The 25,184-nt window shown below is 42.7% G+C and overlaps 1 long non-coding RNA gene and 2 other non-coding genes across 3 annotated transcripts; 2 read left to right on the top strand and 1 right to left on the bottom strand.

Moving 5' to 3' along the window:
• Positions 1-12,236: 12,236 nt before the first annotated feature.
• Positions 12,237-12,348, bottom strand: LOC125994042 (U5 spliceosomal RNA). Its single transcript, XR_007490478.1, has one exon. It is a non-coding gene; the product is annotated as a U5 spliceosomal RNA (small nuclear RNA).
• A 1,386-nt stretch (positions 12,349-13,734) lies between these two features.
• trnas-gcu (transfer RNA serine (anticodon GCU)) lies at positions 13,735-13,816 on the top strand. The gene has a single exon. It is a non-coding gene; the product is annotated as a tRNA-Ser (tRNA).
• A 2,957-nt stretch (positions 13,817-16,773) lies between these two features.
• On the top strand, positions 16,774-24,195 carry LOC125989896 (uncharacterized). Its single transcript, XR_007488739.1, has 2 exons — positions 16,774-19,664; positions 19,737-24,195. It is a non-coding gene; the product is annotated as an uncharacterized lncRNA (long non-coding RNA).
• Positions 24,196-25,184: the final 989 nt, after the last annotated feature.

The following is a 25,184-nucleotide window of genomic DNA, read 5'->3' on the forward strand; positions in this document are numbered from 1 at the left end:
AATAAATGGAATCTGGTTGGCCTAATGCTCCTAATTCCCTAACTTCAAGCCCTAACGCTAACTCTAAAACCCTAATAATAACCAAACCCTAATAATTAACCCCTAACCTGCTAACTCGCTAACGGTAACCCCCTCACATTTAACCCTAACCTTCAATGCTCCCCCTAAAGGTAGTGCCCTCTAAACTTGAAGGCAGGCATATATGAACCAGACCAGCAGATTGTCCCATTTCAGTACTGTTTTAGAAACCTTTACAGATGGTTAAAATCCACATAATAGGTATATGCGCATGTGTTCCGTGAGCGTTCTCCTTTCTGTCCCCTCCCTTTCCTTTCTTCCGCCAAGCAGCGCATCTTGCCCCAACACAGGGCATGTTCCTCGTTAGTATCGTGAATAGTATCTCTGCTTGTTGCGTGAAAGACCGGGGTTCGCTTTTCAACCCAAGTGCGTTAACCTATGTTTGCAGCAGAGTTATTATATAGCTGCATTGGTTGTGCGTGCGTCTGAACTTGAGTGACCTTTAAGTTTTTCAAATTGAACTGAAACGTTCATCTGTAGCCACCTTCTACTAAATCAGTGGTCCCCAACCTCTTTTGTGCCACGGACCGGTTACGTCTCAGAAATATTTTCGTGGACTGGCCTTTATATAAATAAATAACACATTTATACACCGTATGTTTCGGACTATAAGTCGAGGTTTTTTTTCATACTTTGGGTGGGGGGGCGACTTTTACTCAGGAGCGACTTATATGTGAATTTTTTCACAAATTTTTACTTTATCATTAACACTTTACTTATTTACTAGTATAGTTGATCACTTCACATGTTATTTTCACTTTTTAACCGCATGAGGGGGCACTATGGCTGTGGAATAATTGGAGCCTCACTGACAATGAGTTCCATTTACTGACTTCCGAAGTCGGGAGATTTAGTGATTTGGAGTTATACAGATTATTCGATAAACTTGTTATTTATTTTATAGTTATTTGATATGTAGTTTATTTAGAGTAGCAACGTGTATGTTGTTAGACTTCAGTAGTTTCCGATTTTTTAGGGAGGCCGTGAAGGCAGCAGGGCGTGGGGGGGGGCGGAAAGAGCGATCCTGGGCGCTTGCGTGTGTTGGCTCACATGTTGAGCTCTTGATTTGTGAAATAAAGAGCCGGCCTGTTACCAAACCCACGTCTTGCCTGGTACTTCTGTAACGCTACGATATAGTTATATATGTAGATCTGTGGAATAATTGGAGCCGCCAACTGAAAATGAGGCTGACATCAGCGCCGCACGTAGGTCCGGAATCGACAGCTGTTTATTTTGGGGTTTTTTTACACATAGGATGAATATTCCGGTGGATTTAATGATTTGGAGTGACACGGATGGTTTGTTAAAATTGATGTTTATATGTATTACATTTATTTGATATATCTAGTCTGACGTCCGTGGCACACGTATTCTTTCCGGCGTCAATTTTTTTTCTTTTTTTTTTTCTCAAGTGACACGGAAGACGAAGATTCTGATGGATTTATTGATTTGGAGTGACATGCATGGTTCGATAAAATAGTTGTTTATATTTTTGTTATTTCATACATAGTTTATATATTGTTATATGGGCCTGTAGCAAAATTTGAACTGCAACGCGCCGCTGACATCGGACTTGTTGACTTGACTTAAATCACTGACATTCAGTCTTCAGGTCCATGTCACATGGGCTACCAATCGGAATATAATGGGGTCAGCTGGTCTAGTATGGGGCTCATTGGTGCAGGGGAATGATTCTTGCCTAGGGTTCTTTGATTACCCGGGTAAAACTCCCGGACGGGCTCTTCTTTGAAACACTGTTGTCTATCGTTGTATGGAGTGTTTGACAGGCCAATGTTACACAGAATGTAACATGGTCTGCAAGCTTTCTTTGAGGCTCGTTGGTCTAGGGCATGGGTGTCAAACTCATTTTTGTCGCGGGCCACATTGTAGTCAAAGTTTCCCTCGACGGGCCATTATGACTGTCAACCCAAATAAATAAACGCCTCATATTATATACAGTATAAGCTACAAAACAAACTGACAAATAATTGCTTTTTCAAATCAGACTCGTGGAAACTTTTCACATATTTCAAAAATAATTTTAAGAAGATTCTTAAAAGTTCCGACAATTTGCAATGTTAGTATGACATAGATTTAATGCACAATTTGTCGTTGCGGGCCACAGAAAATGATACGGTGGGCCATAACTGGCCCCCGGGCCTCGAGTTTGACACCAGTGGTCTAGGGGTATGAATCTTGCTTTGGGTGTGAGAGGTCTGGGGTTTAACTCCCAGATGATCCCTTCGTTAAAACATTGCTGTTGATCAACTAGCCCCATTTCATCTGAGGTGCATGTCACATGGGCTGTCAATTGAAACGAAACGGGTTGTGTTCATTTACCTTGGGTCTCTTGAATCTGTTGTTTCGATTCTCATCACTTGAATCTGCTGTTAGGGTTTTCCAGGTTATCTTTATCATAGGATTATGTTGGAATGTAGACTGTAATGATTAAATCAATCCTGTCTGGCCCTCACAATGTAATAATTAAATCAATCACGTCTGGCCCTCACAATGCAGAGTCTGTTTCCCACAATAGTGTAAAACACCCCCTGCTCTGATCTTATCAGAGGCCGGGGGTTCACCAAACCTGTCCACTCCCACCCCCACTCTGTTCCTCCTAATAAATATGCCCTTGCAGGGAGGAGACTTTTAGACTTCATTCCTGTAGCGAGTGAACTCTCCACCTGCAGGTGTCTAAAAGAACTTGCCTGTCTCCTTGTGGTTCTTGCAAAATAAGTTGGAGTAAGCAAATCTCTAACATTTTGGTGCCGAAACCCGGGACCCTCATACCCATCATCTGGCTGACGGAGGACGACGCGCTGTACACCGTCGACGGGCCAGCGTCCACTAGCCGGACCTGGTAAAGAAAGACCTGGGAAGGAAATTTTTCGCTGGGCCAGCATCTTAGGTCTGCCTTCGTCTGACAGAGGTGGATTGACGGGACCCGGCAGTGCAACGAACCAGGGGACAAGTAAGTTAAAGGCTTGAAATTGTGTTGTGTTGTTAAACGCGTAACACATAGAGGTGCACGGGAGATAGCTTGGGTTCAAGTCCCAGTGGAAGAAACAGGCTAAGAAAGGCAGAGCTTCTTTTTCGTTCATCGAAGTGTGTAGACTCTTCTTTGTCTGTTTTTCCGAGCTGAGGGATCTGGCTTGGGTTAAAGTCCCAGTGGAAGGAACGTGCTAAGAAACACGGAGCTTCTTTTTTGTTAATCAAAGAAGGGCGTAGATTTTTCTTTGTATGTTTTTCCAAGCCAAAGAATAGCTTGGGTTCAAGTCCCAGTGGAAGAAACGGGCTAAGAAAAACAGAGCTTCTTTTTCTTAATTGAAGAAGGGCGTAGATTTTTTCTTTTGTCCGTTTTTCCAAAGCTGTTTGGGAGGGTTTTACACCCATCCCTGGATAGGCCTAAAAAAGCGCTGGAGTTTGTGTGATTGAGTGTGTGACTGGTAGGATAAATTGACTAAGAAGCAGTTCTAGCGTTGATCCATGGCAATAAAACAGGCTAGTAATTTGTTGAAAGGTCAATTTAAACCTGCATTGAGGATCCTCAAAGAAAAAAAATTGAAAAAAAAAAAAATTGTAAAACCTTAAGCTACTAAAATTAAGATGGGAAATAAAAACGGTAAATCTCTACCTCTTGACGGAGATGAGAAGTACATGGCGAGTAGATTTCTTAATTGCATGCAATATATGCCGAAGTGGAAGAAAAAGTATGGAGTAGAAGGGAAGTTGAGAGTTGAAGTGTGGAAGATAGTAGTTGATGTTTTAGAAGAGAGTGTGGATAAAAAGAAAAATGGACTGAAAAAGAAAACAAAAGAAAGAGAATTGGATTGTGCTAAAGTGTGGTTGAAAGCTTCACAAGAGAGAAAAGAACAAATCCAAAAGACAAAAGATAGAAAGATGAAAGGTGATGAGGCTGAGACTATGTTTGTCAGGCCGGAAGACAATGAGGCCGGAGTGCGCAGGCGCACTGCCGCGGCCACGGCTCCCGCCGACGCTGAAGGCGCAGCTCGAGCAGAGGAGCAAGAGGGGCCTTCCGCTCGTACACAAAACTTGTATCCAAGCTTAACAAACCTGCAGCCCCCCCCATATAACAACAAAAGAAGTCAGGGTCACATTACTAGAAGTCCTGTACAAACAAGAAGTTTGACCACTGCTGCTAGATTTTCTCAAAATTTGGACAAGGTTGATGTGTGCCCAATGATACAGGTGCCAAACCCTAATGTAGGGGAAGGCCAACTCCCACATACATATGTTTTCCGGCCATGGACTTTGGAAGAGGCAAGAAAAGCTGTTGAAGGGGTTACCCCTGTTGCTGAAGACCCAGCTATATGGGCAGAGGACATGGCTGGAATTATACATTCCTATAGACTGAATGGACATGAGGCAGGAGAAGCTGCAATGTCCTCCCTGGGAAAAGACTGGGCAAAGGTTAGGGGAAATTATACAGGTAGAAATAATCAAGGGCCTTTTCCCTATCCCGTTGAGGGAAATCAATTGGGAGGGGAGTATGCAGCACAATGGAATGGTCTTGTGCAAAGAGTGCGAACTATATTTCAAAGACGAGCGAATTATGGTCATTTGGCAGGAATAAAACAGAAGCTTGGCGAAGATACTGATGATTTTCGTTTGAGATTTGAAAAATAATTCAGGGTGCATAGTGGCATCCCATTCAATGATACAGCTGAGAGTGCTTATCAACAACAGCTTAAAAATGCGCTCCTCACTAATTTCCGCCCTGAAATAGGCAACTGGGTGAGGAAACATTTGGTGGAAGTGGATGTTGCAAGTGTGACAACAACTATGCAATGGGCCAGACATGCTGAAAAAGTGATCAAAAAAGGCAAAAGTTCTGATGTATTTCATCTAGATAATGATGATGATGAACTAGATGAAGATACAACAGTCTTCTTCCAAGGGTCCCAGGAGGTTAGAGGGAGAGGTAGAGGCCAACAAGGTCGCAGGCCGCCATATAATTCAAAACCCCCACGAGATTCTGACAACTGTTGGAACTGTGGGAGACGAGGACACTTCGCACGAGAGTGTCGTTTTGCAAAACAATATCAATCAAAGGGTAGAGGAAATAGCAGAGGAGAAGCCAAATTTTTAGCATGACAAGCTTCCTCCTCTTTGACCGCTTATGCTCATACAGAGAAAGAAAGAATAGATGCCCATATGACAGCAAAACATGTCATTGTCAGATTATTAGAATTTTTTTTAGATTTTTAGAAGTCCTGTCCATCCAAGAAGTATGACAATGCTGTTTGTATGCCCAAATTACAAATGACTAGAGCTCAAATTGTGTTACACTGAAGTTAAAATATGCAAATCAAGTGGTAAAGAAATGCAACTTGCTTCTAGAAGATAAATAAATAAAATTAGAATGTGCTGTCCTCGTGTGCATGGGAGGGACCAGCTCATGATCGACCACAGGAAATGGCCAGCCTGTGACGAATCATTGTTGCTGGGAACTACCTTTTGCATGCGAGAGCTGTGCATGTGTGTGCGTATATGTTAAAATGATGAACATTGGCTAAAGTTTTAGTATAAAAAAAAAATTGCTAGACTGTGGTCTATCCAGGCGGCTCGGTGGCGCACTGGGTAGCACGTCCGCCTCACAGTTAGGAGGGTGCGGGTTCGATTCCACCTCCGGCCCTCCCTGTGCGGAGTTTGCATGTTCTCCCCGAGCCCGCGTGGGTTTTCTCCGGGCACTCCGGTTTCCTCCCACATCCCAAAAACATGCTTGGTAGGCCGATTGATCACTCCAAATTGTCCCTAGGTGTGAGTGCGAGTGCGAATGGTTGTTTGTCTCTGTGTGCCCTGCGATTGGCTGGCAACCGGTTCAGGGTGTCCCCCGCCTACTGCCCGATGACGGCTGGGATAGGCTCCAGCACGCCCGCGACCCCCGTGGGGACTAAGCGGTTCAGAAAATGGATGGATGGATGGTCTATCCAATTTGCACCGCAGAACAGAAATGATTTTGAAAGATAAAAATGAGAGGAAAAAGAAATCTGTTTGCAAGCAGAAACTAATCCACACTAGTGCATGTAAAGTGTCGAGCCCACATGAGAAATTCGAAAAAAAAAAAAAAATGACAGAACATGCTTTCAGGAATTGGAAGAAGCTAAATTGTGAATTTAAGATTTTGCAATGCTACATTTAATAGGAATAATTGATTGGTTGTGTTATAAGATTATACAAAATTCTAAATGCAAGCTAAATCTGAGAGATTGGGTTCTTCAAATTTAAAAACAAAGAAAAAATTCAGATTAATTTGCCAGTTGGTTGTTATAGTTAAGTTTTTTTGAATTGGTGGATTGTTCTACCAGGAAACCTGAGTTGAAAATGATATATGAATGTTGTGTGGTGAGCTTGGATGAATTGGGACCAATGTAATAGAAAGACTCCTTTTTGGAGACTGCGTGTGAGATGCAAATGAACATTGATGAATGATAGCCTGAATGAAAAGAAATTACAGGTTGAATGTTAGAAAGAAACACGTAGCTTTTGGATTGATAATTAACTAGAAAAAAACTGGAGAACCAGTAACACATGTAGAAGATGTGTGAACTGAGAAATTGAGAAGCGTTTTGGAAAGAAAGTCAAATTAAATGATGATGGAATCGTATGTAGTAAAGAACGCATTCTCCCAAAAAGTTTGTCAAGGTGTGAGGCATGGGCGTTGCCAAGCCTCAAAAGGGGGGGGGAGCGAGTAGGACAGATAGTGGAAGATAGTAATAAGACAACACTTTATGATGAATTTTCGAATACATTTGGTGTTATATTGTGGTAATTTTTTTGTTCTGGTGTAGATAGTTTAGCAACACGAGAGATTTAGAGGTTCAAAAGAAAGACAGTTAAAAGAAAACATTTTTGATTTGGACAATTGCAGGCTAACAGGAACATGAGAAAGATAAGAACTACGAGGTGGGATCCAATTTCATTGGGGAGATTGAGAATTCACAGCACCATACTCTAAGTAACATTTTTGAGCAAGCATGACAATAACATGTGAGAGGTCAAGACATACAGATCAGGGCTTGATGTGGAAAGCAGACCTCGATGAGTTGATTTTCAATAATGATACAGAAGACAACATACTGTCTGATTAAATTGGAACTATAGATAAAATGTAGCTCAAAAAAATAGGATGAGTTGCAGGATTTACGATATAAAAACGAGACCTCTGTTATTAGAAGAATTTGAAGTTTGGTAAACAAACATTACCAGCAAATTGATGGAAGCAGCTACATTTGGAGATAGTCTTACAAGTGTTCAAACCAGCCTGTCATTCTCAGTGTCAGGGCCCCTGAAACCCAATCCGAGTCTTCGCCTGCAGCCGTGAACAACTACAAAATGGTGCCTGGCTCTGAAGCACCTTTGACCTTTGGCGAAGGACAAGAAAAGACTGCTGTTGTGCTTGGAGGAGGACAAGTACACTCTGGAGGAAATACAACATCCTCGGGGACGAGAAAAGACAGTGAAAAGCGGAGGAACTCACAATGATGAAAATTGACTCATTTGAACAATGGACTCATTCAAGAGTGATGGATGGGGTCGCTCTGAAGCAACAACAAAAGAACACCAACTTGATAGGGTGAAGTGCGGCAAAAAGATATGGACTTGGAGTGTCCGACAACCAAATCGCACTCCTTGCTACGGCGTTCCCAAATTTGGTGGAGCTTGGTTCAAAGTGGAAGGGAGGTTCATTGTGCACTGAGTTTGACAGAACTGAGGAGATTTGATAAATAAATAAATAAATAGAAATTTGAAAAATACGTAGGGCTACAGATTATAATCGGAGATTGAACGGATTTGGATAAAACAAATAGGCTAAAACGGTAGGAAACAAGAGCAAGATCTTATATTTTGGCTCATCAAGCTTAAGACGTAGAGGTCGAGTTATATAAATTTTAGAACAGGACATTTGGCAGTCAGGAGGAAGCTAGGTTGCTCAATGTACCTACTCAATACAATAGTAAGGGTTTTTATACCACAGTGGAGGTTGGATGGTCAGAAAGTTAGGTACGTTCAATTTTTGACATTCACACAGTCATGCATAGGAGTCACAAGGCGACAGTTAACAAGACAATGACTGCAATAGGGGCCACCTACGACTGCACCGACATGAAAAAGTAGAAGTGAGAGAGCAGAGTATGGGATTATATGCTAAAACGTCTGCTATACAGTTACCAACAGGAGATTCTATCAAGAGAAGCTACATGAGAGATGGATTAGAATCTCTTTGTCTGCGTGGGTGCGTGTGTGTGTGTGTGTGTGTGTGTGTGTGTGTGTGTGTGTGTGTGTGTGTGTGTGTGTGTTCACACCCTGTGTGGGTGCGAGCGTGTGAGGACAAAGAAGGCATGGATAAGACAATCTCTTTTAAACCAGGAGGCAATAAATGGGAACGCCCCTGTCATAAATAGTTTTTGGTTAAAGGGAATCATTAGGAAGTGTTCAAACTCTTCCCGCAAACATTCCTATTTGCCAGTTAAATGGGCACTACAATTGACTACGAGAGTTGCAAACAACAGATGAAGAGCAGTCCTTGGCAGATTATATGATCAGGACGCTCAAACTGTGTCAAAGACAAATTTACTGCCGCTTGATCTTTCCTCCTCACAGGTCGACAACCCCATAAATCCAGTAGACTGGGTCTACATCGAGGTCATCAAAGGAAGGAACTGGGCCAGCCACGACGGGAGGGACCATTCCAAGTCTTGCTGACTACACATGTTGCACCCAAGGTTGCAGGACCCACAAATGCATTAACGACGACTGCTCTCCAGGAGGAAACTGGATGGGAGCTTTGGACATCACCGCTGTGTGCCAGGATGAGAGAGCCGTTTTCAAGGTGTAAGGGCTCTACTACCAACATGGCTGCACCATCGGACGGGACCTACTTCAGCCAGAAGTTCAGAGGCACTGCCCCACCTGCATCCTATGAGTGCACGTGCCTGTTCAGTACGGATCATGGTTTTGTGGTCACAGGAGTTGTCCGATGCTGCCTGCCAACTGGACAAGAGTGTGTGCGCCAGTGTGTGTGACAGACCTCACCTACAGACTAGAACATCATCAGCTGACGAAAACACGAGCACATATACAACTTCTTAGACGTGACAGACGTGATAATGATAATGAGACGTGGATTGCGTAGATGCTGTTCTGTTGAGCATGTTTTACAGAAACTTGATGATTTGACCATCGAAAATGCTTCGCAAGTGATGGATACAATGATGTACTGTTTCTGTGTTTTTGTTTTTTATTGATAGCATTCTGGTCGTCTTAGGCAAAGGGACCGTGTAAGAATTTTCCTGCTAATAACATCTGGCCAGCAGGTTTTTCGCTTACACAATAAGTTTGATCTGGGGTATTAAGGTAATGCCTCATCTTCACTGGAAAGTGTTGCTATCATTGTTTGTTGTTTTTATTTTTCCTATTCTTCTTTCTTCATTATACATATATATGTGTTTTTTTCTTACTTGTCTTTGTTGTTTGGGGTAGCATAATCATATGATAAAACAGGAGGGAGATGTTAGGGTTTTCCAGGTTATCTTTATCATAGGATTATGTTGGAATGTAGACTGTAATGATTAAATCAATCCTGTCTGGCCCTCACAATGTAATAATTAAATCAATCACGTCTGGCCCTCACAATGCAGAGTCTGTTTCCCACAATAGTGTAAAACACCCCCTGCTCTGATCTTATCAGAGGCCGGGGGTTCACCAAACCTGTCCACTCCCACCCCCACTCTGTTCCTCCTAATAAATATGCCCTTGCAGGGAGGAGACTTTTAGACTTCATTCCTGTAGCGAGTGAACTCTCCACCTGCAGGTGTCTAAAAGAACTTGCCTGTCTCCTTGTGGTTCTTGCAAAATAAGTTGGAGTAAGCAAATCTCTAACATCTGCCGTCATGTGTCATCCATTGCGCCACTCACCCTACAAGACTGTATCGACTGTAAACTTGTGTGGAAAACTGTCATTGTCCAAAGGAAGGCTGTTTAGCAACAGTGACCAGCAGACAAATTCAACAAGGTCATTTGATTATACCATAACCCGGATTCGAATCGAACATTAACCACTACACGATCATGGCCTGTACGCAGTAGCGTTAATAAGATGCACATGTTGGCCATGATCGTATAGTGGTTAGTACTCTGCGTTGTGGCCGCAGCAACCCCGGTTTGAATCCGAGTCATGGCACACTCCAATTACTGTGTGGAATTTGTCCCTTTCTTACTATTGCTAAACAGCCATCTTTTGGACAATGACGATTTTCCACACGTTTGCGGTCGATAGCCTTAACTTGTAGGGCGAGTGGCGCAATGGATAAAGCATCATGGCGTATTCAAATAATGTCACCCATTTTTTATTTTTATTTTCATTTTTTGCAAAAGCTTACAAGCCACATATTCCCGTGGGGCTCGTGGAGCAATGGATAACGAACGCATCTGTCTACAGATCAGAAGATTCCAGGACTCCTGGCCAGCTCACATGCCATTTTGTGGTCAACATTAGCTATGTGTAATTTCTGTGAACTATTGGGTTGAAGTAACTCACAGACACTGTCAACCAATAGTCTTTCCAATTTTGTCTCATCTCGAGACTTAGGGATCATCGGATCTGCGTAGTTATTGGATAGTTCCACCAACATTTTAACATCAACAATCTTTCATGGTCTGCTTGAGTGTCGTGGCTGAAGATCCTAGAGAAAAGACCCTAAACATGCAACTGCATGTTGGCCATAATATAGCATTGAGGCGGCTGCAACCCCAGTTTGAATCTGGTTAATAGCCGAATGAACTTGTTGCAGTTATTTTTTATTCACCCTCAACAGTCTTACGTTGGACCATGACAAATTTACATACACGCAAGCTTACAGAAAATGACAACTTCCCGTGGGGCTAGTGGCTCGTTCCTTGCTCTGAACGGACAGCCAAAACGATTCCTAACACTTACTAATTAAGTCCTAACCAATTCCTGTGTGTGTATGGGGGAGGGGGGGGGGGCAAAGGAACCAATCAGATGGCCCGAATCCATGCATGGCCGATGACGGCAGTGATCAACACAGTGATATTTGAGAATTGAAATGAAGTTTATAGGATTTGCAGACAGTGTACAATCATTATTTAAGCAAAAGTAGGCAGGCGCATACATTTGGAAACCCCAACAGAAAAATGACATCAATATTTAGTAGTTCCTCCTTTTGCAGAAATAACAGCCTCTGAACCAGTGGTTCTTAACCTGGATTCGGTCAAACTCTAGGGGTTCGGTGAGTCGGTCTCAGGGGTTTAGCAGAGCCTCCCTCCACTGCGGAGGTCCGAACACACCTGATTTATAAATTCGTGATAACGCATATCTGAACTGGTCTCGCAAAGGCAACAGCAGAAGTACTACTGATTTGCTGGTATATCATTTGTCGTGAATTCATGCATTGTGTTGGTTTTATTCTTTCAACAAGGTGGTGTCCATGCACTTCTGCATAAGTTCCGCTCTAGTCTTCTGGCCCAACTCTTTCGTACATATGATGACCATGGAAAGTTCTTTGCGAATGATCAATCTTTGCCTTTCATGTTCATCGGGACTACCCTTTTAATAGGTACCTACACTGTGTATTTGGATAGAGACTGCTGAAAGGGGACACATATATGCCTCGTGAACTACATGCATTACTGCGGGTGAAGAAGAGTGAACAAATAAGTCAGCAGACAAGCTTGCCGATTTATTAGTGCCCAGAAGAGCAGCACTCTGTTCCGTACTGTAACCTGCTAGGTTTGTTCCCGGTTCTTTATCTTTAATGCTCGATATGCTAACAGCAATTACCAAGAGGCAGCCTTCACAGTTTAACTCTTTAATGTATGCCAGAATGATCGATGCACAGCTGTGGAGCCCTTTCTGCCAGATGCGAAAGAAGGTCCCTCTCTCAGCGCCAAGGTTCCTGCTCTTATACTACTCTGGGCCGCCTTCCTGCAAGGAGGCGACTCTGCCTAATCTGTATGATAACGTGTGACCTTGTCGTCTTAACTGAGAGCGAATTCTACATATGTGCAAAGGGTGTCATAGAGAAGAGAAAGCTAATAAAGCAAGAGAAGGGTTGCAGCGATATAACGGCATAGCTCAAGCTACCCAGCTAAACACATGTGCCAAAGAGGCCTATTCTAACAAACCGTTGGTGAGAATGGCTAGAGATAGACTCTTATTGTTCCTCCCCACGGAAATCTTTAGTAAAAGGCGAACGATTTATTCGATCTGAAGAGAAAAAAGAATGAGCTGATAATCTGGGTGAAAACGGGCCACCCCACTGCTGGTCTCACCAAATTCACAGGCGGTCTCACACTCAAATTGCAGCAACCATTCCTTCTAATACAAACAATAGACGTTCATAGATTTACTATACTTAGAAGGCCTCAACCTAAATAGAAGGTTTAAACGAACGAGTATTTTGTGTTCATTAATGTCTTTTTTACTTAAAACATTGTTGGCGCACAGGATTGTAGGTACCTGATCGAACACATTCTTTCAAACAGCGATTGGGCGTCTATTTTGAGTATTGAAGGTAAAAACAGTTGTATGTCTTGGTACGTGTAGAATGGGAAATGATCCCATATCTGTGTTTTATTTGAAAACATGTGATTTCATAACGACACAAATCGGGAAAGAAAATACGATCGTAATTTCTCAAATGATTTCTCAAATTTCAGAAGTGCTCTATATCTCTCGTGTCGCAAATAATTGAGGCTTTTGTCGTTGCAGTGGAGGTGAATTTGGAGTGTAATTCACCTCCACTGCGACGGTGGCGTTCGAGATTTGACATTTGAATATAAATCTGTCCGTTACATTCCGATTGGTAGCGAATATGACATGGACCTGAGGACTGCATTTTAGTGATGAACGAATTCTGATTAATATCATAGCCGGTTTGGGCGTGCCCTTTCAGGGTCATATTTTGTTTCTACCGCTGCCTCGTGGCAGCCAGGCCTAAAAAAAGATGGGAACACCTGAAGGAGGGAGTTTCACCAAGATGAATTTGGAAGAACTTTATGAAATAAAGTTGATGTTAAAACATAGGTGGACGTAATGTCTGGAAGCCTGCGTTCAACAGAAGGCTGTTTGGCAACAGTGAACAACGGACAAATTCAGCAAGGTAATTTACTGACGCCATGACCCAGATTCGTTCCGGTGATGCTACGGCCACAACACTATACGATCATGACCAATATGCAATCGCATACAATAAGTTTAGGGTCTTTTCTTTAGGATCTTCAGCCAAGACACCCATGAAAGAATGTTGATGTTAAAATGTCGGTGGAACTATCCAACTGTGCAGATCCGATGATCCCAAAGATTTGGGGTGAGACAACATTGAAAAAACGTTTTGCTTTGTTTACAGTGTCACTTATTTTGTGGCTTACCTTATCTTCGTTACACATCTAAAGTATCGTATCATTTTACCTTGCGGCTTATACTACACCGTACATACCATATCACGTCGCCTATTCAACTCATGCATGAGATGCGATCGCTGAAATATTTAGGCGATGGGTTGCTACTCCATTGTGCTCTCCACTCATCATTTCATATCACATCCTCGTCGGTTTCACATTCACATCCAAAGTATCTTGGCACAACATACGTAACATGACTTATCAACACTAGACGAGGTGGCCGAGAGGTTAAGGCGATGGATTGCTAATTCGTTGTGCTCTGCACGCATGGGTTCAAATCCCATCCTTGTCGAAGGCTTGCTTTGAGAGAATATTTTCCACAAACTAAACAGGAAAGAGGGTTCTTACCTGTGTATGTGTTTTGAACTGTTGCTTCTCTGAGAATCTTTGACCACAAACTGAGCAGGCAAAAGGTTTTTCTCACCAGTGTGGGTTCTTGTGTGTCTTTTGAAGTTTCCCATCTCTGAGAATCTTTGGCCACAAACTGAGTAAGAAAAAGGCTTTTCACCTGTGTGTGTTCTTGCATGTGTTTCTAAATTTACCTTCTGAGAGAATCTTTGGCCACAAACTGAGCAGGAAAAAGGGTTCTTACCAGTGTGGGTTGTTGTGTGTCTTTTCAAGCTTCCTTTCTCTGAGAATCTTTGGCCACAAGCTGAGCAGGAAACATTTTTTTCACCTGTGTGTGTTCTTCCATGTGTTTTTAAGTTTACCTTCTGGGAGAATCTTTGAAATTCTGCTGGAATGTAATGGGGTCAGCTGGTCTACTATGGGGCTCATTGGTGCAGGGGAATGATTCTCGCCTAGGGTTCTTTGATTGCCCGGGTTAAACTCCCGGACGAGCTCTTCTTTGAAACACTGTTGTCTATCGTTGTGTGGAGTCAAAGTCAAAGTCAAAGTCAGCTTTATTGTCAATTTCTCCACATGCCAAAGACACACAAAGAAACCGAAATTCCGTTCCCCCCTATCCCACGGTGACAAGACATGGCTCACAACAGACAAACAAGTAAACAAGTATAACAAAAGCGTGCTGAATAAATAATGAATAAATAACACAACAATAATAAATAAATAAATAAATAAATAAATAAATAAATAAATAAATAAATAAATAAATAAATAAGAGGAGCAGAAAAAAAAGGAGCAAGTGCGCGTACAGCAGACATTCCCGAAAATAGCGCAACAGTGCCGCACGCTACGCAGAAGGGGGTAGCGAGTTCAGGGCCCTAACAGCCTGGAGAAAGAAGTTGTTGGCGAGTCTGGTGGTGCGGGAGCGCAGGCTCCTGTACCTCTTCCCAGAGGGCAGAAGGTCAAACAAAGAGTGAGCCGGGTGACTCACATCTCTGGCAATCGAGGTTGCCTTGCGGGCGAGATGGGAGGTGTAAATGTCCTTCAGGGAGGGGAGCGAAGCACCAATAGTCTTACCAGCCGTATTCACTATGCGCTGCAGGGCCTTCAAGTTCTGTTCAGTGCAGTTACCACCCCAGACAGCGATGCAACTGGTGAGGACGCTCTCAATGGTGCCATGGTAGAATGTAGACAGGACTGCCTGAGGAGCACATGCACGCCTGAGCTTCCGCAGGAAGTACAGGCGGCGCTGAGCTTTCTTTGCCAGTGACGAGGTGTTTGCGGACCAGGAGAGGTCCTCACTGATGTGCACCCCCAGGAACTTGGTGCAGCTCACCCTCTCCACCACAGCACCGTCGATGATCAGCGGCAGGTGTGTTGTTTGACCCTTCCGGAAGTCAACAATGATTTCCTTGGTCTTATTGACGTTCAGCAGGAGGTTGTTGTCCCTGCACCACGTGGTCAGAAGGTCAACTTCCGACCTGTACCGAGTCTCGTCGCCTTTCGTGATGAGACCCACCAGAGTCGTGTCGTCAGCAAACTTCACTATGTGGTTGTCGCTGTAGGTCGCAGTGCAGTCATGCGTCAGCAGGGTGAAGAGCAATGGACTGAGCACGCAGCCCTGGGGGGCCCCCGTGCTCAGCGTGATGCTGGCGGAGATTTTGTCGCCAACACGCACCACCTGAGGCCTCTGACAGAGGAAGTCCAGTATCCAGTTGCAGAGGGAGGTACTGAGGCCCAGCTCATCGAGTTTGCAGATGAGTCGCTGCGGCACAATGGTGTTGAAGGCAGAGCTGAAGTCCACAAACAGCAACCTCACATATGAGTCCTTTCTCATATGACAGGCCAATGTTACACAGAATGTGCCATGGTCTGCAAGCTTTCTTTGAGGCTCGTTGGTCTAGGGCAGGGGTGTCAAACTCATTTTTGTCGCGGGCTACATTGTAGTCAAAGTTTCCCTCGATGGGCCATTATGACTGTCAACCCAAATAAATAAACGCCTCATATTATATACAGTATAAGCTACAAAACAAACTGACAAATAATTGCTTTTTCAAATCAGACTCGTGGAAACTTTTCACATATTTCAAAAATAATTTTAAGAAGATTCTTAAAAGTTCCGACAATTTGCAATGTTAGTATGACATAGATTTAATGCACAATTTGTCGTTGCGGGCCACAGAAAATGATACGGTGGGCCATAACTGGCCCCCGGGCCTCGAGTTTGACACCAGTGGTCTAGGGGTATGAATCTTGCTTTGGGTGTGAGAGGTCTGGGGTTTAACTCCCAGATGATCCCTTCGTTAAAACATTGCTGTTGATCAACTAGCCCCATTTCATCTGAGGTGCATGTCACATGGGCTGTCAATTGAAACGAAACAGGTTGTGTTCATTTACCTTGGGTCTCTTGAATCTGTTGTTTCGATTCTCATCACTTGAATCTGCCGTCATGTGTCATCCATTGCGCCACTCACCCTACAAGACTGTATCGACTGTAAACTTGTGTGGAAAACTGTCATTGTCCAAAGGAAGGCTGTTTAGCAACAGTGACCAGCAGACAAATTCAACAAGGTCATTTGATTATACCATAACCCGGATTCGAATCGAACATTAACCACTACACGATCATGGCCTGTACGCAGTAGCGTTAATTAGATGCACATGTTGGCCATGATCGTATAGTGGTTAGTACTCTGCGTTGTGGCTGCAGCAACCCCGGTTCGAATCCGAGTCATGGCACACTCCAATTACTGTGTGGAATTTGTCCCTTTCTTACTACGTATTGCTAAACAGCCATCTTTTGGACAATGACGATTTTCCACACGTTTGCGGTCGATAGCCTTAACTTGTAGGGCGAGTGGCGCAATGGATAAAGCATCATGGCGTATTCAAATAATGTCACTGTTGGAAATGATATACTTTTTATCATTGGATTCTATGTATCTACTTTTGTGTGCAAGACTCTCCGCAGTATGTGACCATCTAGCCTTGTGAAAATGATTTGGGGGCATATGGCCGGCTAATGACTGGAGTCATTAGCCACGCTATACAATAAGCCCCATAGTTAGCTAGACATGTTCAGATCATGAGATTGTCATGGGATGGCTGAAGCAGACAGAGGTCTCATTTAAGTTGAAGTCATGAGTACGACACCGGGATGTATTCCCAGGGCCACTAAAGACTACGTTTTTGTTAAGCTAATAGTCATGAGACGTCCAATACTGCTCCGTCCACGAGAGTATCCCCTTTGTTCTGTGGTAATGAGATATAACTTTGGAATGTATTTCCTGCCTGTGAACCTACCCGATCATGTACACTTGCCCAATTGTTTCTTTCTCAATAAAAAGGTCGGCAAAACTCAGCGCGAAGCGCGAATCTCAGCCACACTTGCTGTGTCTGGGATGCGCCCTTCTGCGCAGGAGAAAACGCTAAGCCAAGAAAGACCTACCGTCTCCGAGATTGATTTCAGATAAATGTTGTCAACCCAACATTTTTGGGGGCTCGTCCGGGATTTCCTGAAAATCTGCTCGCTGATCCGAAGAGTGTTGAAGACGCCGAATCCGTGCACGGCAGAGGTCACAGGACGCCTGAAGGAAAGCCCTGGGGAACAATGTTCATCCACCAGGCCGGCGTCCGGTTCAGCACCTCTCGGCAGCGAGGATTGACGGAAACTTCAAAAGAAATCTCTCAGAGACTCGGTGAGACCTCTTTGTTGGCTGCGTGGTTGGGGTATTTTAGTCCCCAGAAAAAGGGTACCCGGGTAAGGACGGCGGAGTCCTTGTTGTGAATTCCAAGTGATAGGAATTCGGTCTACAGATGGAACTTGTAGACGGAAATACACCTCGTTGTGTTAAGAAAATTCCGCGGTGTGAATGTGTGTGAATGGTAGCACGTATCACTCGCTATTGTGCTGCATGTAACATGGTGGGGAGAAATGGCAAATTTCTGTGGAATTCCTCACCAGAAAACTGGTCAAAGCAGGAATTACCACAGAAAGTTGTTATTGCACTAAAGAAACATTCCATCTTTAGAAATCCCTATGATTTAAATGTTGAACTAAATTGATTACAATGGGGGGGGCCGTCAAAGTGTTACTGACAATGTATCAGGGGATGAGAAGTATACGTTAAATAAGTTACCAAACTTGAGGCCGCAAGTATGATTGTCAGACAATGAAGCTATAGTGCGTAGGCGCACTGTTAGGCGTGGCTCAAGAAGAGGAGCCTGAGGCAGAAGCTCCTTCTGCTCCTATGCAAAACATGCATCTAATTTAAAAGACCTGAACCCCCCCCCCATATGATAGCAAAATATATTATGGTCAGTCAATAAGAACTCCTGTACAAACAAGAAGCATGACCAAGGCTGTTAAATTTCCCCAAAGTATAAATGATGCTGATGTATGCGAATGATACAGTTGTCAAACCTTATTGAAAGGCCAGTAATGTGAGAAAAAATAAATAAAAATAGTAAAACCAAAACATCAAATAGAGGAAGACGTTTGCACAGCATTGTTTGTTGATGTTGTTTGTGCACTGTGTTTTGTTGTGGGCCTTTGTGTTGTCCTTGTGTTCTCTGTGTGTTTATGTGTGTCTATGTGTTAAAATTTTGAAATTGGCTAAAATAGTGTGCAAGGAAAGTTACTAGACTGGGGTCTATTCGATTTGCACTGCAAGAAAAAATAAAATAAAAAGGAGACATTGAAACTGGAAAATGCATTTTTTGGAGAAATTGGTGTAAAGACAGGCGAAAAAGATGAATAAATATTTAGGAGATGCAACAGAATGATGTTCGAGCAGAATTGAATCAGTTGAAACATGTAGAACTTAGAGGTGAAATATGAATTTTGTAAAATTTTGCAGAAATTTGAATCAATCTTTTATTGGCCAAGTTTGAGCATGCCATAGCATTACAAAGAAGTAATAATTTAACGTGAAAATATGAATTTCTTAATTTTGCAATTTCGGGAATGTTTAAAAACGTTCCCAGTGTGATTTAAATGGGCTGAATGATGTGAATTTCAAACTGGGACAATGTAAAGGTGAAATGTAGAATTTGCCTGTAAGAATGAGTGGAAGGAAAATTGCCCTAAATCTGCAAATTTTTTGGAAATGAAAAGCTTATGGAATTAATTCAATGCAAGCATCTCTTGAGTGAATTTTTGGAATATGTCAAAATCGGAATGAGTGGGTTGTTTTACCAAGAACCTTGAGATAGGACAGATTCAAATGAGGACTGTGAATTAAAAATGATGTAGTATGACTGTGTGGACGGCTTGAAGAGAGCTTGAGGAGAGTGAGAACAGTGCATGCGTGCGTACCTGTGTGTGTGTGCGCGTGTGTGAGATGCAAATGAGCAGGAATGAATGACAAGATACAGCTTGACTGGTTGACGTTGTTGGAGACTACTATGTGAAAAGTAGTAGAACAACTTTGAAGAAAGAATGATTTTGAGCATATTTAATGCTAAGAAAAGAAAATAGGCCTTATTTCACAGTGGTTGACTGATTATCATGAATTGAATGGCTCGTTTTAGGCTTTCATCTAAAAGTCAAGTCAAGTTTATTGTATAGCCCTAAATCACAAACAGTCTCAAAGGGCTTCAAGTAGACAAAAGTTCAAGTTTTCGTCTACAATGATGATAATTGCTTTTGAAACAAAGGAAGTGTAAGGATGAGATTCCTTTCTCCTCATGCAGCATTTAGGCCAGAGAGGAAGTGAAGTCAAGTAACAGAAGTTAGGATGGGTAAAAACCAGAAGTAAACTATCTTGGTTTACTCTCAGCGAAAGGGAGAGCAGGTAACAGGTTATATTAGACACACCACGACCTGCCACGAAGAACAACTGATGTTTTTTTTTTTGTCATTACAGCTGAGCTTGGGCTCCATGCTATGCTGAAATTGCTAAGCCACTAACAGGAGTGGCTCATGGACAGCCGTTAGCAGTCAAAGATACATTCGCGTGGACACCAAAAGTAGAAGAAGGATTGACAAGATTGAAAATGATATTAGTTCAAACAACAAAGGGTGTGATAATGGATAAGGTGCTATTGACGATGTCAATAACAAAACTGTTTTGCCAAAATGACTTTTAAGGCAACGCCTGTTGTGTCACTTATGTGACAACAGGGGGGAGATGAGTTATTAGTTACCTATTAGTTACCTTTGGTTTAGATTCTTGAAAAAAAAAATTTTTTTAAGCATGTCCTGTTTGTGTGAAACATGATCCACACAGGAACCTAAAAGAAACTCTATATAAAAATTCGAAGATTCGAATAGTGGAGCCTAACAGGAACATGGAAAAAGTGAACGGCTGAGAAATGGCCTTCGATGTACTGGCAGTGAATTATAAATTCAGGACAGTTCAGTAATATCTGTAAAGTGAGCATAACACCATTAATACTGAGGTCAAAATAGAGATGATACTAGGCAAAATTTGGAAACTAGATCAGAAATTGAAGGCTCAAATCAGGAAAGGTGGAAAGGTAATAGAGAGAATGGCATAAAATCAAAGTTAGGAAAACAAAAGATAGATAGTGGCCTGAAAATAGGAGGAGTTTCTGGAAATTACAGTATAATTGAGAGAAATAACAGTTAAGACTTGCAATTTAAGTTTAGGGTAATCTGTCAATTTAAAATGGTTCAAATGAGGTCCATCACAATACATCCGAGCGCTCATGAAGGAAAGGCGCTGTTCTTCTCAGGTAGATTAGATTATTGATAATAGTAGAATTTGAAGTTTGATTAACAGAAGGCACTATGGAATTTATGTCAAATTGGAAGATGATATTTAAGTTTGGTATCCCAGTCTGTTTTTTCAGTATCCATCAGTGACTCTGAAACTCGATCCCGAGACTCCACCGACAGCTGAGAACATCAAGAAAAATGGTGCATGGCTCTAAGGCACCTTTGACCTTTGCAGGAGCAAAGAAGGACTATATTTGTGCTTGGGGGGAGCACAACGCCCTGGAGGAGAACGACATCCTCGGAGGCGGAGTACAAAGAGTGAAGGAGCTCACAAGATGAGAATGGACTCAGTTGAAAATGGACTCATCCAAGAGTGAGGGATGAGTTGACTCTGGGACTACAACCAAAGATAACAACCTGACAATGAGGTGCGGCGAAAGACACACAAGACCTGAAAGATGCATCAAGACGTTATCAAACTTGGTGGAGCTTGGGTCAGAGTGGATGGAAGCTTGCTTGGGCACTGAGTTTGACACAACTGAGGAGTCTTGCTAAAAGATAAACAAATAAGGAACAAATTGTGTAGTGTTACGAAGAAAGAAAAAGTATCATAGTCAGAGGATAAATTTGGATGAAACAGATAGGCTAAAATTGTAAGAGATAAGAGTAGAATCACATTTAGCCCATCCAGCTTAACAATTAGACATTTAGTCATTAACAGTTCGGAGAAGGAAAAATAGGGCATTAGGATCTACTAGGATGCAGTCAAAAGGTGATTAGATTATTCAATGGAGGTAATTAATAAAGTAGAAGTTAATCACACCTCATAGGGAAATTCTGGTGTCAAAACAAAAAGTTTGATAAGATCAAGGAATAACAGCCATGAAAACTTTTTACAGTTAAGAATAACACTGCATGAGACTCACACCAAGTGACAGTGAACGCGATGACAAATGTGATAGGACTCGGAAAACAAATGCCTTAACATGGCAAAGTGAAAATAATGTAGTGGAGTAGACTGTTGGAGGAAGACTTTTGAGTATCTTTACCCAGGTGCTCGATCAGAACGATGGATTAGGACAAGATTATTTAAGGACCTACTGAGGCTGCTTCTTTCCCCATGCTCACCCATGAACATGCTCAGCAGTACAAATGACTGAATTTTTAGGCATTTAATTGGCAATTTTACAGTAAAGGTCCGGTACGAATGTACGAAATATTCACTTGGGAAGGACATCCAGAAATGAAGGGTTTACCGTTAATATTCGCTGATTGCCTGTTCACTTACACATACTAAATTTGTTTGCTGTTGTATGAGTGATAGATGCAAATGGATTGGCGCTTGTGTGGTTACGAATATGTGTGTGTGTGTGTTGAGGGCAGTATGAAAGGCCAAAGTATTTTGTGGTTGGTATGAAAGGGTCACAGTTGAGGGTGAGATTCCTCTCACCTGAGACGGGAACACCCAAGCGTGATGACTAACAGCCGATGGTTAATCAAAGGCACCATGAACAACAAAAATAGTTCATGGAGAAGGCCGAATTCAGCAACACGGATGGACAAGACAGGACTGATATCGAACACTAGGACGATGGACATATGACATGACGAACCTGAACTCACCCGACAAGGTGACAGACTATGTAGATGACAACCATACATATGGAACTTAAGCTTGCTTGTGGCAAGTGCGAGCTTGGCTTTGTTTCTGTGTGTCACTTGACTTATTGCAGCGTCAACCGACAGCCAAGGAGCAGATTGCTGGTTGTTTTATAACTTGTATTACTTTTGCAGGTTGTCGATTGCAGTCTTGGAAAGTTTATGTTGAATTCACGTGAAAATGTTAACCCTAACCCTTTTGATTTTTATGATGATTGATGATTTTCAGGACGGAATCCCCGTGCGCCATGATTCATTGTGTGTCTATTTTCATTTAGTAGATACTCGATGCCTGTGTAGTTTTGTGAGTACAAGTGTTCGTTGTTGGTATTGCCGAGTGTGAGGTGCACAGTCAATTTTCAGGAACTTGGGGATGACGATCCTGGATGACTGCAAGGTTCGACAGGACTGGCTGCAAGACGTGATGATGTGGTAGGACGTTTGCCGGTTCCTTTTTAAATGCCTAATGACACATTGGGCGAATGTGTTAAAGGGGGGTGGAGTTACGTTTGAGTGCGTAAGTAGATACATATAAAATTTAATTGTGACATTCAATGCTTTTTTGGATTCACTTGTTTTGGAGGCTTTAACAGGACGTGCCAGAATTCAACAGGCAGCAGTCACAGGAGAAATCGTGCGAGACTGACAGCACGATGAGAAATAAGGAAGATAATTCATAACTCCTGGGGGGAGTGTTGTTGTTTGTTTGTTTGTTTGTTTTAGGTTCACGCGGGCCTCTGGATCGTAGGAGTAGATGCAGGGACGCTTGGAGGTTCTATTGAACAACGACCACCAATCATCCCCGTGCCCCAAACAACCACAAAGGAGAAGAATTGTTTGCTGACGACTGGTTATGGAGATGTCGATTACTAGGGAACTCCTGAACGCTGACCGGGGCCTGGGAAGAGACTCTGAGGACGGTGAAGTGGACATAAAGATCTTGGATGGACAGCAGGCCCTGGGCAGTGATCCCAGAGCAATTCATCGACAGACACATACATATGCAAGGGGGGCAAAACTAAGAGCATTTCAACTTTGCAGTATGCTGTGATATTGTGTCAATATTATGTCCTTCATTACTTTATCAAATGACCACATGCGGCATTATTTTAATTAGTCACATGACTAAAAGGCTGACATCAGCATCTGCTGTCCAGAATATCATGTTGGCCCAGTGTGAACAAGATGAGTGGGACCGCCTTGCGTAAATCGCCTACCTGTCTATTTTTCTTGACGATCCAGAACAAAATACATTCCATTATAACGAACATAGCCAAAGCCGGATGAAGGGCTGTAGTTCTGATAAACTCTGGAATGTAAATTTTCATGCTTTTTGATGGTACTATACTATATTGTGTAAGCATATACTCATTTATACACATATGTAGTTATTAGTTGATGTTTTGTTTTCCCATGAATTCCAATGTTAAAAACAGGAGGGAATGTTGGAAATGATATACTTTTTATCATTGGATTCTATGTATCTACTTTTGTGTGCAAGACTCTCCGCAGTATGTGACCATCTAGCCTTGTGAAAATGATTTGGGGGCATATGGCCGGCTAATGACTGGAGTCATTAGCCACGCTATACAATAAGCCCCATAGTTAGCTAGACATGTTCAGATCATGAGATTGTCATGGGATGGCTGAAGCAGACAGAGGTCTCATTTAAGTTGAAGTCATGAGTACGACACCGGGATGTATTCCCAGGGCCACTAAAGACTACGTTTTTGTTAAGCTAATAGTCATGAGACGTCCAATACTGCTCCGTCCACGAGAGTATCCCCTTTGTTCTGTGGTAATGAGATATAACTTTGGAATGTATTTCCTGCCTGTGAACCTACCCGATCATGTACACTTGCCCAATTGTTTCTTTCTCAATAAAAAGGTCGGCAAAACTCAGCGCGAAGCGCGAATCTCAGCCACACTTGCTGTGTCTGGGATGCGCCCTTCTGCGCAGGAGAAAACGCTAAGCCAAGAAAGACCTACCGTCTCCGAGATTGATTTCAGATAAATGTTGTCAACCCAACAGTCACCCATTTTTTATTTTCATTTTTTGCAAAAGCTTACAAGCCACATATTCCCGTGGGGCTCGTGGAGCAATGGATAACGAACGCATCTGTCTACAGATCAGAAGATTCCAGGACTCCTGGCCAGCTCACATGCCATTTTGTGGTCAACATTAGCTATGTGTAATTTCTGTGAACTATTGGGTTGAAGTAACTCACAGACACTGTCAACCAATAGTCTTTCCAATTTTGTCTCATCTCGAGACTTAGGGATCATCGGATCTGCGTAGTTATTGGATAGTTCCACCAACATTTTAACATCAACAATCTTTCATGGTCTGCTTGAGTGTCGTGGCTGAAGATCCTAGAGAAAAGACCCTAAACATGCAACTGCATGTTGGCCATAATATAGCATTGAGGCGGCTGCAACCCCAGTTTGAATCTGGTTAATAGCCGAATGAACTTGTTGCAGTTATTTTTTATTCACCCTCAACAGTCTTACGTTGGACCATGACAAATTTACATACACGCAAGCTTACAGAAAATGACAACTTCCCGTGGGGCTAGTGGCTCGTTCCTTGCTCTGAACGGACAGCCAAAACGATTCCTAACACTTACTAATCAAGTCCTAACCAATTCCTGTGTGTGTATGGGGGAGGGGGGGGGGCAAAGGAACCAATCAGATGGCCCGAATCCATGCATGGCCGATGACGGCAGTGATCAACACAGTGATATTTGAGAATTGAAATGAAGTTTATAGGATTTGCAGACAGTGTACAATCATTATTTAAACAAAAGTAGGCAGGCGCATACATTTGGAAACCCCAACAGAAAAATGACATCAATATTTAGTAGTTCCTCCTTTTGCAGAAATAACAGCCTCTGAACCAGTGGTTCTTAACCTGGATTCGGTCAAACTCTAGGGGTTCGGTGAGTCGGTCTCAGGGGTTTAGCAGAGCCTCCCT

This window comes from Syngnathus scovelli, chromosome 1 (genome assembly GCF_024217435.2).
Source record: "Syngnathus scovelli strain Florida chromosome 1, RoL_Ssco_1.2, whole genome shotgun sequence".
Classification (NCBI taxonomy): domain Eukaryota; kingdom Metazoa; phylum Chordata; class Actinopteri; order Syngnathiformes; family Syngnathidae; genus Syngnathus; species Syngnathus scovelli.